Source organism: Trichechus manatus, unplaced genomic scaffold (assembly GCF_000243295.1).
Source record: "Trichechus manatus latirostris isolate Lorelei unplaced genomic scaffold, TriManLat1.0 scaffold00129, whole genome shotgun sequence".
Taxonomy (NCBI): domain Eukaryota; kingdom Metazoa; phylum Chordata; class Mammalia; order Sirenia; family Trichechidae; genus Trichechus; species Trichechus manatus.
Genome location: NW_004444065.1, coordinates 8,323,040 through 8,338,211, shown reverse-complemented (window position 1 = coordinate 8,338,211; position 15,172 = coordinate 8,323,040). Strand labels below are relative to the sequence as shown.

Genomic DNA, 15,172 nt, shown 5'->3' with positions numbered 1-15,172 from the left:
ATCTGAGATTAGTATTGCCACTCCTGCTCTTTTTTGGTAGCTGTTTGCTTGATATATTTTTTCCTTCCTTTGATTTTTAATAAATTTATGTCTTTGTTTCTAAGGTGTGTCTCTTGTAGACAGCATATTGATGGATCCTGTTTTTTGAATCCATTCTGTCACTCTCTGTCTCTTTATGGGTGTGTTTAGGCCATTTACATTCAGTGTAATTATTGATAGGTGTGAGTTTATTGCTGTCATTTTGTAGTGTTTTTTTTTTTTTTTGTGGTGCTGACATTTTCTTTGTTCCTCTTACTCTCCTCACAGCAAATTCTTCATTACAATCACCTTCACTTGCTGCATGTGCAGCTTTTAAATCATTGGAAAGTCTTCGGAGCCTTTCTTGCACTAAAGTAAGGCTAAATAAGAACTGTATTCACCTGTTCCAATTTACCTACAAATTCTTAAAGACACACTCGGAGCAGATCTTGTTCATAACCTGGGGACTGCCTGTATTCAAATTTTTCGTTCTTAAAAGAGAATTTAACTGGGCATAGAAATCTAAATTATCACTGTAAGTAGTTTGAATAAAAGATTGTTTTCTCTTTTTTTACTAATAAATCCACTGTTAGTCTGATTGTTGTCTGATTGTATATAATTGGGATGTTTTTATTTTTCACTTTGAACTTAGGATTCAGTTTCCTTCTTCAAAATGAAAATCTATGACAGTCATTAATTCTGGAAAACTATCATTGAATTCTTCTTTCTTCAGTTAAATTGTCTTCTGGAATTTTTCTAGGATTTATTTCACAACTTAAATTTATAGCCTCAATATGTTTAAACATTTCAAATATTCCATCTGTTCCCTTGTTGCTATATTCTGCTTAATTTCTTTATATATATATTTCAGTTCACTAATCATCTCTTTCTTTATGTTTAATTTGCTATTTAACCCAATCATTTAGTGTTTCATTTTTATATTATGTTTTGTTGTTACAGACACTTTGATTTTTTTAAAAGTCTTCATTTTTTTCCATTCTTATGGTTCATTGTCTTACAATTATTTCTTTATTAATTTTAGGCATATGTATTTTATATTCTATCAAAATCTTCAATTATCTCAAGTTCTTCTTTGGAATTCTAATCCTGATGTGACGGGGTTGCTGGTTCTCTCTCATAATGCTTTCCTCCACAAATGAGGGATTTCATATTTAGCCAAGTTTGTTTCTGCTGTTGGTATTTCCTTTTAAATATGATTTCTGTGTACCTTGGATTAAGAGAGTATCCTTTCAGAGTAATTATGATTTTGGTACTTTTTTTTTCTATCGGGTGCTCCCAGGATTCCATTGATCAGGGGCCAGTTTTTACAATATTCCTCAGCTTTAGTTTCCAGCACATAAATATAAATTCAAATTTCTCATGCACTTGTAGCACAAATTTGCCTCATTTCTTCTTATCAGATATTTATTACCCTACCCATTTTTCAAGTTGCAAACAAAATTCTTGTTTCTTTTCTGGGCCAGTGCATCAATTTTATGCATGGTATTCTTCATTGAAGGTGTATTCATTCCAATTCCCAGTTTTATTTAGGATTCCCACTTCTAGCTTCTGACCTCATGTGGGCCAAAGGATATATCTTCTTTCAATGCTTAGGAGATAAAACATCAGGTCCTAGCTGTAAGAATCTCAAATAAATTAATTAAAAATTTCCTTATTCATCTAAATCACTAAAGACACATGTTTAGTAGTATAAAACTGTTAAATTAATGCCAAAATATCAGGATAGATGGATGTCAGACTAGTTTTAAGTTATAGTTCTACTATCAACAAACTATAACAACTTCCCAACAGCATACAGTGTAATGATAAGAAACAAACTGGGATAATACATGTAGTAAAGCACTACAAAAATAAAAGATTATAATTTGTAACAAACTTTCCCATGTATTACCTCATGTGACTTTTTTCCTTAAATTTAGTGAAGTGTGCAAGACAGAAATGCATACTCTCTCTTGGGGGCTCTTCGTGTCTTTTTTGGTTGTTGTTGTCTACTAATGCAGATTTATATACACCATAGTTTTAACAGTTTCTGCATAAAGTAAATTACATATGTGTAGCTATTTGCAGCAGAATAGTTTGTGAGGTCTATAAATAGATCACCCTTTCAAGTCATATTTCTTAGAATTTGTAACAACAATTTGTATATCTTATGTCGATGTTGACAATTTAAACAGAACAGAAATCTGAAGAATGGTTATAAAGAGAATGGTTAAAGTTCATCTGATTGATTTAAGTAGGTAATCAAAGGTAAAACCATTACTTGGAAGTATCTTGACATTAAGTTTCTTCATGGCCATCAAGATAAGCTTCTATATATTTAGGAATATCAGTAAATTTCCATTGTATGAAAAATCATACTGTGAATGTGATCACCTAATATGAACAGACCGAAAAGCAATGTTAAGATACAGATTGTACTAAGATACACCAAGATTAATTATTTGCCTGATTATATTTAGTAACTTCAATAATACACCGACAATCCAGTACTTAGCTAAATGTCAGGCCGTTTGGAATTACATTCTTAATCCAGTTCCAAAACAGAAGTGAATCTCTGTGTTCACAATTTCTGCATGTGGCTTTTGACCTTATTTCTTCCCCTTCCCCTCTTAAAAAAAAAAAAAAAAAGATTTAAATGTTAGCATTTGTGAAATCATTCTGGGGTATAAAAATTAAGTTTCAAAGAAACAACAGAAAAAGAAGTGTCTGGAAATGTTGCAAAGAGGATAAAGGGAAAGAAGACATAGAAGATAAAAAATTGAGAAGGAAAAAAAGAAGGGGAGGATCAGATTATTCTGTGACTGAAGGTGAAACTCTGCTGGGAGAATTACCGCAAGTTGCTCATTTTTGACTCCTGTCTCAGAAGTCATTTATGACTTCAGAAAGTGCTCTTAGCATGATCATTATATTTTATAAGAAGCTTTTCTTTTTTTTTTCTTTAAACAGTTTATTCGTGTTTTAGGGAACTTTTCAAATTATGTTGACACAATTACCCCAAATTATAGAAACAATTAATTTCTAGCTTGTATTAAATGTTTTAGAGAACAAGGAAGAGACAAAACTGTCCAATTCAAATTACAGAAATAGAAAAAGGAAGCAAAATATTACAATTTTCCCCCTCACAAAGATAGTTGTTGTTAGCTGCAGTCAAGTCACCCCTGACTCATGGTGGTCCCATGCACAATAGAATGGATAGCTGCCCGGTCCAGCACCATCACCAGGATTGGTTGCACATCTGACTTTTGTGATACATAGTAGCCCAACCATTTTGTTTTACAACTAAGTAATTTTCTGCCTTCTTTCTCTTGTCTCAGGCCCAGCTCAGCTCGTTTTTGCAGTGTTTCTCTATTATACATTAGCGTACGCACACAAACACACACACGTGCACACACACACACACCCACATCCTCTGTTATAAAGTCATTGAAAGCAATGTTGGTCTCTACTAAAGAATTTGATGATTCTCAGGATGGACTTAAGCCTCATCTCAAATAGCAAACTTGCCTAAGTCTTTACTATGCCTCTACCTCTCCAACATTTCTACTCTTTAGTTTGGCTGCCCACATTGCTCCTGCTCTTTAACTTGTATTTGTTCCCCCTGACAAGCTTCTTCATCCTCTGGTAAGTTGTCACAGAAACCTCTTCTATGCATGCATGGTCTCTTAATACATTGTAGGTGAAGGAACAAAGGGGTCCATGGGACCCAAGGATTATATAGTTGGGATAGAGAGGAACTCAGAGGGGTCTACGTGCTGAAGAAAAGGAGAAGCGGAAGAAGAGGGAGGCTCCTTGACACAGTTTGGGCTCAAGATGTATGACGTTCTTGTGGTTAGCTTTGATGAAGTCAAAGGAAAAAAAAATTACCTACTCTTCTGGTATCTAAGATTAGATTTTGCAAGAATGCAACTATATAGTTAATCATAAACCTCTAGGAGAATTTATAGCTAAAGCTTTAGGTGAGAATACACCTTAGGGTATATTCTGTCAGTAGAGTTTCTGTGTAAGGGCTATGCAGGCAGTCGAGGGCTAAACTGTTTTCTGCTACCCCTGCACTGGGTTTTGAAAAAGGATATGGGCAAGCAACGATACATATGCAAGGCAACTACATAGTGAAGGTGTGTGACTCCCAAGCCTGGCTTCTAAATGCCTAGTCACTCTGTCTTTGGGATTCTTGAAAGCATGATGAATTATCTCATAAGGGTGATTATAAAAGCTCTTTAAGTACTGTGGAGTCATTGCTGGTAGATCTTACAGCCCTTAGATGACTTCAGAGGTAAGGTTTCCTCTGGTTATTTGAAGGGATTTCCCCAAATGATAATTGGCTTGTTATTTATGCATACCCTATGGGCAGTTATCCCTATAATGAGAGTCATCCAGTTAGAAAAGGTGGTATTAAATATATTCCTCTCTTTAGCTAAAGTATCAGTGATACCAGTTCAGCCCTGTATTATATTCAGATAAGCCTCAACTTATTGGTCAGGGTTGTTTTTGGTAATAAAATCACCCTAGACTTCCTCCTTGTGGGCCAAGGTGGACTCTGCGCAATTGCTAATACATCCTGCTATACCTAGATTAATGCCTTGAGTCAACTAGGAAGGGAAATGCAGAACAACAAGTAAGCCCCTGCCATTCTAAGGTAGGCCCGAATGGTTTAATACATTCATTCAAATGGATGGTCAAGAACACTGGGTAGTATGTTTGAGATCAGCACTGCAGTTTGGCTATATCCTTGTTTTTGGAATCCTATTGCTAGTAGCTTCATTTAAATGCTGCTTGGGACAAATAAATTGATTTGGTCCCAGCTTCTATCAGTCAGGTTAATCAGAATATCTGACAGAGTGAAATACTCATGGGAAAATTCAGCCAAAACAGTGTAGGAATGAGGGTGGATAATGGTGGGACAACATTCTCCACGGGACTTGTGTTTCTTTACGTAATGTGATCAGAGGTACATACAACTTTATTTCATATTATCTTTTCAAAGATATTTCTATATAGAACAGCCTTGGAAATTAGAGAAAGTATCTCATTCTGGAAAAGCAGCAGGCTTGCTTGAAGCCTTGATGGACAGAGTTATTGTCACCTTTTAAAGCAAAGGGAAGGAATGCATACTGCCCATTAAAAAATATTTGGGTTCCTTAAACTCAGGTTTCTTTCCTGTAATGCAGTCTAGTGTGTACACAGATACTGCCATCAAGTAGATGTCAACTCATAGCAACCCTATAGGACAGAGTGGAACTGCCCAATAGGGTTTCCAAGGAGCAGCTGGCAGATTCGAACTGCCAGTCTTTTGGTTAGCAGTCAAACTCTTAACCACTGTGCCACCAGAACTCCACATATTAATACATTAAATATTGAATAAAAGCCAATAAATAAAGGGAAAAAACTGAAGATAGAATACAAACAAAAACAAATGAACTAAACTATATTCACGTAAATGATGTAACCATACTGAAGGGGTTTTAGATTTGTTAATATATTCAAAGTGCTTGCCAAGTTATTGTCAAATGATTATCAAATGTTGCAATAAACTATAGTACACCCATATGATGAAATATCACTGTCATTGAATATTTTAATAGAAAATTGTTATTATGAAATAAATAAAACAGCAGAAAACAAAATTATGATAATAACTCATTTTACTACCGTTTTGTATAACTGTAGATATATCTAGCCACATGCACTTAGTTTAAAAGACAAAAATGTAAAACACCAAATGATCTTTTCCTCCCACTGTGGTATGTAAAATGTAGAAATATACTTTTCCTGGAATTCCATATTTTATTAATAAGAATATGTGGCCTTGTAATAAAACCAAAAACATTATTAAAGGAAAGATCAGGGCACTTTTCTGCCATCAGTATGTCTAAGAAAAACTAATGTCTAATACGAGATTAATGTTGCCCACATTGTTTGAAATTTCCTTGAGTGTTGCTATCTAGAAAAAAATCAGCCTGCTGGTAATGGACAAAATAAAGCCACCATGACTGGCTAAGTACCAAAGAGCAGAGTCAAGATCAGAAGGGTTGTCCTGCTCAAGCTTCAGCATATATGGTTGTAAAATCTGAGCAGACTCTTAATATCGTGTCAAGTGTCCTGTGGTATTTCATCAGTGATACTTACAAGGCACACTCAACATTTAATGACATGATTATTAAACATCACAACTATGAGGTAACGGAATAGCACTTGCCCATGGACCTTGAAACCAGGCTTCTGCGTGTGACTTTCATCTCCCATTGGATATGTGTGAGAAAATGATGACAAAACAGAAAATAAGCAGCTGCTGTATGTTGAATATCAAAGGAAAGAGCTCAAATAAAACAGGAAGAAGAAATGCTTTAAGAATATGTCTAAATAATGTATCAAATGATGTGGCATAGCTTGGAAATCATGAGAGAAAATGAACTCAAGGGGCAGAAAATAAAGGTGGTTCACTGAAGGAGAAACATTGAGCAGAGGAAAGTGTCAGGTTTTTTAAACAGTTGATGTTGCTAGAAAACCATTTAAACAGCACGTTAAAAAGAAAAGTCTGCTTGTTACAGATTATTCTATTGTTTAGTATCATGTATAAACAAAAAGAAAATACGTGTGTGTATTTATATATGTGTATGTATAAATGTATAATACATTTATACGTGTGTATATGTGTGTGTGTGTGTGTGTGTGTGATACAACTGATACAGTAAGTTGATATCAGGAGCCTGAAAAACTCAAATTTACTAAGATAAAAAAATGTAGAATTTGAGAATAAGATCAACTTGGTAGCACTAAGAAAAAACAATGAAGAAGATTTTTATTGGAGACAAGTTTCACATTTGGAAAAGAAATACATATTAAACCAATGGGGTTTCTTTCATATGGGCCACCAGAATAATTAAATTTTAAAAAGAAACATCACCACTTTATAAACTATTGCATCATTGCCAGTGCACTTTTTAAAAAAATCCTCCCCAGACCCTCTTAGATAGATAGACCATGTATTCTGTAAATCTTTTGTAACTAGGTTGTTATTACAAAAAAGATACTCTAATTACATTACAATATAGTGACATATTTATGATTATCAGGTTTATTATCTCATCAATATCTCTTATATAGCAACTTTCACGTAAAATAAAAATTTGAAAGACCAAAATGGCTATTATCTTGGCTACTGTTTACATGATTAAGTCAAAATTTTGATTCGAACAACTACTAATTGTAGAAGACATAGTTTTGATCTTTATAAGCCTTAGTTTCCTCATCAGCAAACTGTGGTTAACATTGGTATATCTGTTGGAATAAAATAAAAGATTTTATGTAAATTTTCCAGAATAATAACTAGCACAAGGTAGACTCAAAACAAATGACAGTTCTTATATCTGTATTTGAAGTTTTAAGGCATTAAATTTAAAAAAAAAAAAAAAACAAAGGGCTCACCTACAACTCATGCCTACTGGTTAGTCTGCTAGTGAGCCCAAATTGAGAGATTTAAAAGTGAAACTATCATCAGCAAGAGATTAAGAATCGAACTTCATTGAGAATTGGACATTAAACAATTCATCTTTTTTTTTTTTTCCTCTCCAAGTATCTATTTCAAGGAAGATAGCAGGAAGACGTAAATACTTTCTGGAATGCTCTCACAGTGCTGCCTGGCTAATCTATACTGAGTTTGGGGAAGACTGTTCAGTTTATTTTCCTTGTCTTGACCGCAAACGTGTGGCTTCTCGTTACACTTTACTGCTCCCAGGGCCCCTTGAATAGGAAATTACCAATGCCAGCATTTGTGTCACTTAACTGTTGAGAGGAGGGTTGGGAAGGAAGACATATCAGAGACATTCATTCATTAGTTAATATAACTAATCTTTCGATTTGCATTGCTTTATCTATTTTCTTCTCTATTTTCTCTTTTACTATCCTTGATAACTGCATGATTGGCACAGATTGAAGCAGCAAAGAATTTCAATAATAGCATTTGTTTAGAACAATATGTACATCTTTAAATCTTAAAACAAGCGTAAGATAAACATACATTCTATAAAAGAAATAAAAAGCTCTGATAAAAAAGAAAAAGTTCTGATAGTGTTTTAAGAAACTCGCAGTTTCTGTTAAATGTTAGCTTCTTTTAGTCAAAGAAGCTTCTATATCTTTTCCCTTCCCTCTTAGACAAGCTCCTGCAATCCTGAAGCATGAATCCGGCAATACTTTTGTAAATGAATCTCTATTGCATTCATACCGTTAGCCTCTGAACAGATGTCAGAAAGTAAAGATTGGCTGCCTCCAGATCAAGTTGCTGCTGCCAACTCTCGCGAGCTTTGTCAGTAACAGTTGATTGTAATGTCAGTGTAGTCCGATTTACAGACTAGAGCAGCGGCTGCATCCTGAATTTCCCTGAAATATTAAACGATCTCAACTCCTTGCAAACTTTATTGTCTTTGTTGCACCGAGTCCGGTAAGTTGCTCTGAATTTACATCTTCTCATAGCACAAGTTACTGTGAAGCTCATTCTGTAGGATTGTGATCCCTTCACGGGTTTGCTGTGCCGCTTTGGTGCTCTGTGGGGGACAGTCATTGAAGCTCGCAAATGGGACAAATGAAGCAAGCTAATGGGCACATGTATCAAATCTTCCTATCATTCAGGGTACACAGACTAAGTCCATTTAACTGCTGAAGAAATGATACAAAACTAACACTGTAGAATCCCTGCGATGTATGTTCTTATGGAGCTACCTAAGTAGAAAATAATTTATGCTGAGTTTTAACCATAAATGTATTGTTTAGTGAATCGCTCCCTAGAAGAATAACAAAAGTACTCTTTGACGAGTCTTGCTCTTTTTTTTTTTTCTTTCTTTCTTTTTTTAATGGCATGAAACGAATAGTTCTCTTATTGTCTGGCTTAACTACTTTTCTTAGTCTACACTTTGTCATTTGAAACTTTAACAGTATTGATTGGTAAATGAAAGGTCTGAGGTTTTTTTTTATGTAAAAGAAAAATCTGTTTACTACAAACTTTGCCTTTTTTGTCTTCTTTGTTTTTATATGTGTGTTTAAATTGTAGCAACATATTTTACATTTGTTATTATATTTGGTACTATTAGTAGAAATACTAAGCAAATGCAGACTTTTTACTTATCTGTCATCTCTTACACCTGCCTTTATTTTGATGATATTAATTTCTGTTTAACTAGGGGAGTAAGTCTTAAGAGTATATAATGTACAAATGATTAAAACTAATTTGCAGTATAAAAACGGTATTTGATTATTTATGCTTCTATTTGTAATGTCTTTTTATAAATTTAAATACACTTTCCAAATTTTTATGAATATGCTTTATGTTAATAAACTATCAGGAATCATTATCATTAGCCTATGTAAAGCCTTTCTTAATATAAACTATCTCCTGTTGTTTGATAAATACTATGGTAATTCACTTGAGTAGTTACTTGTTTTAAAGACACATACGAGATTTTAAAGCTTGGCTTTATAATTTAGAATGAAAATCTCTAGAATTATCTGTCTAGAGGTGAAATAGCATGGGCTTTGGATGCCAACTAAATTTTCTAATTGGGTTTGCTAAGTTCTGTTCTATTCTCCTAGCGGTTTTTGTTTTGTTTTGTTTTTTTAATGTCCTGCTTCTTTAATTGTAAAAAAAAAAATCTGGGAAATTCATGATTCCATTTTTCACTTTCATGAAATGTAAGCTAATACTGTCTTAGCCTTCCACATCTGATTTATAAATTTACTTCCTGCTTTTGATTGGATTTTTGATAACAGAGTGAAATATTTAAATGAAATATTCTTTTCATTTTGATGCTTTCATGACATCTGCTTGTTCTTATCGAAACTGAACGGTCCAGATAAGTATTTGAGAAATGTAACTGAATACATGTCGACTCAAAACCAGTTTAATCTTTTAAAGAAAATGCAAGAAATCTCTCTAATTATTAGATGTTCAAATTGTTCAGTTATTCACATATTGAAGAGTTTGTGCATCACATCTAATATATTGTCTTCTATCTGTACACACCCTTTGAGTGCCTAATAAGTGTCTGAAGGATGCGAGAAGACAGTGGTGTAGTCTATTTATAAACACTCTTCCTCAGTTTCACCTTGCAATTAGCCTGCAACAAAATAAGCTTTTAGATTTGGTATAAGGGCTTAGTTGTTTTAATTTGACCAAACATATTTTAGTGGTGATCGCTGTAGATCATGTTAGATTTACTTAGATGACTCTTTTCCTGTCATTTTAGGAGATTTTATTTTCATATAGGAATATATACTTTATTATATTTTTCAATAGATAGGAAAATCATCAAGAAAAATCACCAAGGAAAAGCTTTCTAAACTCAGAGAAAAATGTTATAAATATTTGGTAGACCACCGTTTAAGAAATCTCTGACCAGTTATTTTGAAAGTTTGTTAGCTGTCCAATTATGGCAATTAAATGCAAATGAATAGTTCTTTATATCAATCATTTTATTATATCTATATCTTATAGTATAACATTATATAATTCTTAAAATTGGCTAGAGAATTTTGATGCTATTTTCAGAATTGAATTAGAAATGCAAAAAAGGAAATATTACTTTTTGCCTTCTTTTTTTTAAGTTATATTTTTACAGTTTTAGAGTATTTTCCAAAAATTGCCAGTAGATTTTTAGTTTCTAGAATATTGGATAAACTTGGAACACTGTATTATTTGGCTTCAGTTTTACTCCCCCCTCAACTCCCATAATTGACTTTCTTTTGCAATTCCAAGCAGAAACTCTCTCCTTCCATTAAGACAATATACATTGTGCCAATATGTTCATTTATCTAAAATCTGATGAATAGTCGTACTTGTGAAAATTTGACTTATTCTTTATGATAAACATATTATGTATTATCAGCATTTAAATAGTTTATTAATGGTGACAGTAAAAAATTTGCACTAGAATTTATAGGAGGGAAACAAATGAAGTTTTTTTGAATATTTTAATTATCAATATGGATTTAAAGATATATAAATAACATTTTCTTAATCTCCATTAATTTAGTTATTGATCTTATCACAAAGCAAATTCTATCAAACTGAGAAAATTAAAAAATAATTATACTCTCACAGTCTGAGAAAAATATCCTTATTAGTATAGTAATCACTGTGTATCTTTACCTATAACTGTTTCTCTATGTATGTATATATATCCATAAGTATAAGTACAGACACTGAACAAAATACTGTAGATCATGCATCGATATACTCAGAGATTTGTTGGGACCAAAAATTAATTGTTGACCACTAGCAATATTATGAACAACAGTGAATTCATCTGATTTAAAATGTGATGTGAGTATCTAGTTCTGGGCCATAGTTATAGAGATATTGCCTTATTCTCTGACTTCTAAAACCATCTAAATTAAAAACAAGCAAACAAAAAACAATAATACATATGTTCAGTACTCACAGAATTATGTCCTTGGTCCCATAGATAGGATTTACATATTACAATCACGGCGTCAAAAAAAAAAAAAGTGAAGGAAAGACTTTATATATAGGAATCTTTGTTAATGTTAAATAAATGAGAATCAGTGTTTTTATTTGATTATTTTAATCGGGTTTATCAGTTATATACAGGTGTTGTTGTTAGGTGCCCTTGAGCCTGTTCTGAGTCATAACGACCCTGTGTACAACAGAAGGAAACACTGCCAGGTCCTGCACCATCCTCATGATCGTTGTGCTTGAGACCATTGTTGCAACCACTGTATCAGTCCCTCTCTGTGAGGGTCTTCCTCTTTTTCACTGACCCTCTCCTTTACCAAGCACAATGTCCTTCTCCAGAGACTGATCCCTCCTGATAACATGTCCAAAGTAAGCAAGATGAAGTCTCGCCATCCTCACTTCTTTTTTTTTTATTATTATTTTTTGTTTATTGTTGTTTAAATGAAGTTTACATTTCAAGTTAGTCTCCCATACAAAAATTTATGCATACATTGTTATGTGACCCTAATTACTCTCCCCATACTATGACAGCACTCTCCTCCTTTCCACCCCTGATCCCCATGTCCATTCAACCAGCTCCTAACCCTCTCTGCCTTCCCATCTCACCTCCGGACACAAACTGACCATTTAGTCCCTTGTATCTTCTTGAGCTAAGAGACATACTCCTCATGAGTATCACTTTATGTCCCAGAGTCCAGTCAAATCCCTCTCTGAAGAGTTGGCCTCAGAAATTGTTTCGGCTATGGGTTGATAGAGAATCCCAGGGCCATGCTTTCCGAGGTTCCTCCAGTCTCAGTCAGACCATTAAGTCTGGTCTTCTTGCTAGAATTTGAGTTCTGCACCCCTCTTTTCTCCTGCTCCATCAGGGATTCTCTGTTGTATTCCCTGTCAGGGCAGTCATTGGTGGTAGCCAGGCACCATCTAGTTCTTCTGGTCTCAGGCTGATGAAGTCTCTGGTTTATGTGGTCCCTTCTGACTCTTGAGCTAATACTTTCCTTGTGTCCTTGGTGTTGTTCATTCTCCTTTACTCCAGGTGGTTGGGACCAATTGATGCATCTTAGATGGCCGCTTGCAAGATTTTAAGACCCCAGATGCCACTCACCAAAGTAGCATGCAGAACATTTTCTTAATAAGCTTTGTTATGCCAACTGACCTAGATGTCCCCTGAAAGCATGGTCCCTAGAACCCTACCCCTGCTACTCTGTCCCTCAAAGTGTTTGTATTCAGGAAACTTCTTAGCTTTGGTTTAATCCAGTTGTGCTGAATTCCTCTGTAGTGTGTGCTGTCCTTCCCTTCATCTAAGATAATTCTTATCTACTATCTAGTTAGTAAATAACCCTCACACTCCCTTCCCACCCTCATAACCATCAAAGAATGTTTTCTACTGTGTTTAAACCTTTTCTTGAGTTCTTATAATAGTGGTCTTATACAATGTTTGTCCTTCTGTGACTGACTAAATTCACTCAGCATAATGCCCTCCAGATTCCTCCATGTTATGTTTCACGGCTTCATCGTTGTTCTTTATCATCGCATAGTATTCTATTGTGTGGATATACCATAATTTGTTTATCCATTCATCCATTGATGGGACCTAGCTTGCTTCCCTCTTTTTGGTATTGTGAACAGTGCTTCAAAGAACATGGGTGTGCATATATCTGTTCATGTGATGGCTCTTATTTCTCTAGGATATATTCGAAGGAGCAGGATACCTGGATCGTATGGTACTTCGATTTCTAGCTTTTTAAGGAAGAGCCAAATCGATTTCCAAAGTGGTAGTACCATTTTACATTCCCACTAACAGTGTATAAGTGTTCCAGCCTCTCCACAACCTCTCCAACATTTATTATTTTGTGTTTTTTGGATTAATACTAGCCTTGTTAGGGTGTAGTTTTGATCTACGTTTCTCTAATGGCTAATGATCATGAGTATTTCTTCATGTGTCTGTTAGCTGCCTGAATATGTTCCTTGGCAAAGTGCCTGTTCATACCCTTTGCCCATTTTTTAACTGGGTTATTTGTCTTTTTGTTGTTGAGGTTTTGCAGTATCTTGTAGATATTAGAGATTAGATGCTGATCAGATTTGTCATAGCCAAAATTTTTTTCCCAGTCTGTAGGTTGTCTTTTTACTCTTTTGGTGAAGTCTTTTGATGAGCATAAGTGTTTGATTTTTAGGAGCTCCCAGTTATCTAGTCTCTCTTCTTGTGCTTGTGCTTTATTACTTATGGTTCGTATTGTGTATATGCCATATAATAGGGCTCCTAGTGTTGTCCTTATTTTTTCTTCTATGATCTTTATTGTTTTCAATTTTATATTTAAATCTTTGATCCGTTTTGAGTTAGTTTTTGTGCATAGTGTGAGGTATGGGTCTTGTTTCAGTTTTTTGCAAATCAGTATCTGGTTACGCCAGCACCATTTGTTAAAGAGACTGTCTTTTCCCCAATTAACGGACTTTGGGCCTTTGTCAAATATCAGCTGCTCATGGGTAGATGAATTTATGTCTGGATTCTCAGTTCTGTTCCGTTGGTCTGTGTATCTGTTGTTGTACCCGTACCAGGCTGTTTTGACTACCGTGGTGGTATAATAGGTTCTAAAATCAGGTATTGTGTGGCCTCCCACTTTGTTCTTCTTCTTGAGTAATGCTTCATTTATCCAGGGCCTCTTCCCTTTCCATATAAAGTTGGTGAGTTGTTTCACCATCTCATTAAAAAATGCCATTGAAATTTGGATTTGGATTGCATTGTATCTGTAGATCGTTTTGGGTAGAATTGACATTTTCACAACGTTGAGTCTACCTATCCATGAGCAAGGTATGTTTTTCCAGTTATGTAGGTCTCTTTTGGTTTTTTGTAATAGTGTCTTGTAGTTTTCATTGTATAGGTCTTTTACATCCTAGTTAGATTTATTTCTAAGTATTTTATATTCTTGGGGGCTATTTTAAATGGTATTGATTTGGTGATTTCCTCTTCGAGGTTCTCTTTGTTGGTGTAAAGGAATCCAACTGATTTTTGTATGTTTAGCTTGTATCCTGAAACTTTGCTGAAATCTTCTATTAGTTCCAGCAATTTTCTTGCGATTCTTTGGGGTTTTCTGTGTATAAGATCATATCATCTTCAAATAGAGATACTTTGACTTCTTCCCTACCAATCTGGATGCCCTTGATTTCTTTCTCTACCCTAATTGCTCTGGCTAGGACCTCCAGCACAATATCGAATAAGAGTGGTTATAAAGGGCATCCTTGTCTGGTTCCCGTTCTCAAGGGGAATGCTTTCAAAGTCTGTCCATTTAGGATGATGTTGGCTGTTGACTTTGTATAAATGCCTTTAATTATATTTATGAATTTCCCTTCTATTCCTATTTTGTCGAGAGTTTTTTTCATGAACCAGTGTTGGACTTTGTCAAATACCTTTTCTGCAATTGACTGATAAGATCATGTGGTTTTTGTCTTTTGTTGTATTAATGTGATGGATTACATTGATTGTTTTTCTAATGTTGAAATATCCCTGCATTCCTGGTATGAATCCTACTTGATCACAGTGGATTATTTTTTTGATATGTTGCTGAATTCTATTGGCTAGAATTTTGTTGAGGATTTTTGCGTCTATGTTCATGAGGGATATTGGTCTGTAATTTTTTTTGTGTGTGTGCCATCTTTTCCTGGTTTTGGTATCAG

At 34.5% G+C, this 15,172-nt stretch overlaps 1 protein-coding gene across 1 annotated transcript in view; it reads left to right on the top strand.

Moving 5' to 3' along the window:
• Window positions 1-8,365: 8,365 nt before the first annotated feature.
• BCHE (butyrylcholinesterase) overlaps window positions 8,366-15,172 on the top strand; it is a 104,546-nt gene continuing 97,739 nt past the window's right edge. Inside the window, exon 1 of the mRNA XM_023739132.1 lies at window positions 8,366-8,476. The gene's annotated coding sequence lies outside the window, so the exon portion shown is untranslated. The remainder of the gene's footprint in view (window positions 8,477-15,172) is intronic.